Source organism: Quercus lobata, chromosome 5, assembly GCF_001633185.2.
Source record: "Quercus lobata isolate SW786 chromosome 5, ValleyOak3.0 Primary Assembly, whole genome shotgun sequence".
Lineage (NCBI taxonomy): Eukaryota > Viridiplantae > Streptophyta > Magnoliopsida > Fagales > Fagaceae > Quercus > Quercus lobata.
The window spans coordinates 17,859,132-17,863,348 of record NC_044908.1 but is presented as its reverse complement, the minus strand read 5'-3'; positions in this window follow the sequence as shown (position 1 = coordinate 17,863,348).

The following is a 4,217-nucleotide window of genomic DNA, read 5'->3' as shown; positions in this document are numbered from 1 at the left end:
TTGGAACCTGAATTATCTGTTGCTAGAGAACAAACTAATAGGTTTGCAAGCTCCAAACTTGATTACATGCTAAGTGTTCAAAAGTCTCCCTCACACAAAACTGGTCTAGGTTTTGTAGAAAGCATCTATGTGCCTGAACCACATTCCATAAACTTTGTTCCTTCTTCTGAACCCCTTGTGAGTGAGGTTGTCAAACCTGTAGAAGTTACACCGCCTAGGAAAATTAGGGTTGATCTTCAAGAATCTAAACCTAAGACTCCTAATCCTCCTAAGGGCAAGTTGCATGATAGACCTGCATGGGTTTGTCATTTTTGTGGAAAGGCTGGGCACATTCGTCCAAACTGTTACAAGTTGCAAGCTGCTAAGCGAGCAAACAAGCCAAAAGTGCCTGTGCCTCAAGCACAAGATCCTATGGCTCTAAACCTTTATTCCAATTCTGGAGTTGGTAATCATTCTAGTATGAATAAGAACTCCAATACTCGAGGTGCATCTAAAAAGTTTTAGATGCAAAAGGCTCAATCTAATTGAATCTTTCTGACATGGTCCTTGTTCTTCATCGCTCTACTCTTTGTGACCATTTTTCTTTGTTACTTTTGTTTTCTTTGCTTTTTCTAGGGTTTGCATTGCATAACATTCATGCATTTCATTCTAGGTTATTTTTGTTATTTCTTTTTGAAAAAAAAAAAAAAAAGGAAGGAAAAGGGAAGCAAAATGTGTTTTACATTATTTGTCTTGGATTTGAAATCAAGGTTGGCCAATTTATTTTTACATAACATGTGTATGTACCTTGTTTAGCTTTGATGAGCTTATTTATTGCACTTTACTAGTCTGAGCTTCGTAGTGCATGTTGTGTGGGAAGATGTTTATAGTTTTTGATCACATGATCTTGATCTTGAAGTCATATGCCTTTGATTGTCAGACTTAAACTTATTGAGAAAGACATAAATAACCATTTCACCACTGTTTACTAGCCAATCATGTACACCTTAGTGCATATCATAAGATTTTGTGCTCAAGAAAGTGTAGAAAATACACAAAAAGAACATAAGGTGTAGCCTCGGATTAAATGCTAAAATTGGTGTGTACATTATTGGGCTTTAATAACTTCAAAATCAAATAAAATTGGTGTGTACATTATCCTGGCTATTTTAATAAGTTTCTAATCAAATAAAATTGGTGTGTATATTATGAGGTAAATCAAGAAACTTACATGATTGCAAGTTTTTATTCTAGGAGATGTGAGAGTTATATGATGTAACTATTTAGGTGATAGTCTCTCTTAAATTTATGTGATGAATTTTGTAGAAATTGTGATTGATTTCTATTTACATATCACCTCACATATATCTCAAGTTTTGCTAGTTGCATACATTACACAAGTTACTCTTTTCTAAACTTTGTACACGTTATTGTGTGTAATTTTGGTTTGGCCAACCAAGTTTGAAAATTCCTTAAGTTTTATGCAAAACATGTTTGCTGTTTGAGAATTTAAGGATAATTGATTGAAAATCTTATTTTTGGGAAATCTGAGTTCAATACACGTGTTTTTGAAGAGCATTTCATCTTATACTCATGCATTTTATTCATAAAATACTATGCTTTGAGGAGTTACTACATAAAATTGCTCTGTTTTTCAAAAAACTGTGTTTTCCAGATTTTTGATTGATCGAAAATGCGATTAAAATTTTGTTTTGAATTTGACCCACTCGATCGCTGTTGGATCAATCAAAAGTGATTTTTCATTAATTGAAAATCGTATAAAGAGTTTTCTAAAAGCTTTGTTTCTCACGTGTTCAAACAATATTTCAAAACTTTCAAAAGCTTTTCTCTCTCCCTTCGATTGGTCTAAGATTCTAAGCAAGATTTTTGTTATTTTCGGCCAAAATTTCTTCAAGGGTTTTTGTCATCTAAGGCCGGTAAGACCTTTTTGCCCCTCCTTTTTCATTTATTTTCATGTTTCATGCATTTTTTTTTTTTGTGCATTTTAGGGAGAATGTCGAACCTATGATAATTTGGGATTTTTGTTGATTTAAGCCTTTTCTTTGGAAATTGATCAATGGGTTTTTGTTGTGAGACAATATAAAACTGTTCTATGTGAATTAATTTGATCAATTTGATGATTTGTGAAAAATTGGAATTTCTAGATCTTGAAACTACCCGATTTGGGGATTTCGTTCAATTGTACTTAATTTGATGAAATTGGCTTGTTAGATTTATTCATTTGATCATTATAATGTATTGTCTCTCTTGTGTAATGGCCAATTGATCAATTTGTTGGGTTTTGTGAAAATGGGTTTTTCAAATTTTGGGGTTTTTGTTGTAAACTCTATGCTCAAGCCAATTTTGTGATCTTGGAGTAAAATTGAACTGATTCTCATTGCATTTGAGCATGCATCATGTGTTGATATTGTTCATACATCAAATAGAATTTTTATTTCTATATTGTTCTATGCTAAGTTACAGTCTGGCCTTGGTTTTTTTTTGTTTATTTTTTTCTTCTCTTCTGTGTTTGTCCTTCTACTCTTTAGCATAATGTCTAGGAAGACTAGAGCTAATTGGAAATCCACCTCTACTTCTTCCCCCACCTTTGATAGTGAGAGGTTCTTGAGTAAGAAAAACCAGGAAGCTTATGAGAAGCTGAACCAGCGTAGAAACATTTGGGCTGAGAGAAAGGTTCTTCTAGGTGAGCTAGATGGTGAGATTAGGAGAAACTTTGACTGTAGGGGCTGATTACCTCTGTTGGATGTTGATCATCTTCCTCCGGCTACCTTGATCAAAGAGTTCTATTTGAACCTCTCTGTCCACTCCTATGATTCCAACACTCTTGTGAGAAGTTCAATACAGGGTGATGAGTACACCATTACTCCTTTGATAGTGGCTACTACTCTAGGGGTACCTTTGGTCCAGCATCCTGCCTATCCGTACAATGAGTCTCCACCCCTTGATGACATTATGTCATTTATTACTGGTACTACTATCCAGTGGGGTTCTAATCCTCAGATCACCTCTCACGAGTTGATCGAGATTCACTATCTTTTTTTTTCGGATTTCTTGCCATTCCATTTGGCCTATCTCTCATCTGCACACCATTCCTTTGGAGAGATGTGTTTTTTTGTATGCCTTTATTTCCGATGCTCCTATAAGCTTTCCTTATCTTTTTATTCGTTCTTTGATTAAGGTTCATAGGAGTAGTTTTACTGCTCATGCTCTTTTTCCCCCGTTTTTATTCACTGGATTTTGTTACATCTAGGTTTAGATGAGTTTCTGGCCTCTGAGTCTGTTCATATTATCGCTCCTATTGGTGCCACCTTTCTTAGGCAGAGGGCAACTCAAATGAGAGCAAGCTCTAAACACCCTAGGGTTGAGTCTTCTGGTATCGTACCTCCTTCTCCCTCTTCTACAAGTGATACTACGGCTGAGGAGTCTGTTGATCCTGCTGCTGCTACTGCTGCTGTTCCCCCACCTTCTACTTCGGATGATTCAAACATTTGTTGTATGTTGAAGACTGTCATGACCGTTTAGGCGACTCATGGTCAGCTTTTGGTGGATATGCTTGTTGAGTTTCGTGCCTTACGAGCAGATTTGGAGCATTTTAGATGGTCGCCCCCGCCACCTCCTTTTGGTGATGAGTGAGAGCCCTTTGGCAATTCGTCACAAAAAGAGGGAGTACATATGTAGGGGAGATTTTATTGTTAAGGGGAGATTTTTGATGTTTTGGAGCTGTGGAGCCTTTAGATTGTATCTAGGTGCTTCATTCTGTAGTTACATTTTTTGACTCGTGATGTATTTTTTGTTTTTGATTGGGTTGTTCATGATAGGGGGAGATATATTGATGATATATGTTTCTTATTTCACATTTTTTATTGATTTATATTTATGAGGTTATTCATGATATATGTCTTTATTTTTTATGTTATGTGAAATCAAGAAGTTACTTTATTTTACTTGTATTTTCCACACATGTGTTTATGTATTTGTTAAGTGTTACAGAAATATACAAGTTGATTCAATTGTGCTGCTGTCTACACCTGCAATTGATAGATGGCAGTTAGGTTGAATTTGTTGTTTTGGGCAATATTTTTGTAATGGGTCGTTTTTATGTAACTTTGAGCAATTTGTTTAGTTTGTGTTTTGTCACGGATTGCCAAAGGGGGAATTTGTTAGGTTCTAAGGAATTAGGAACTAATGTATTAAAATTTCATTTGGTAATGTTAGCA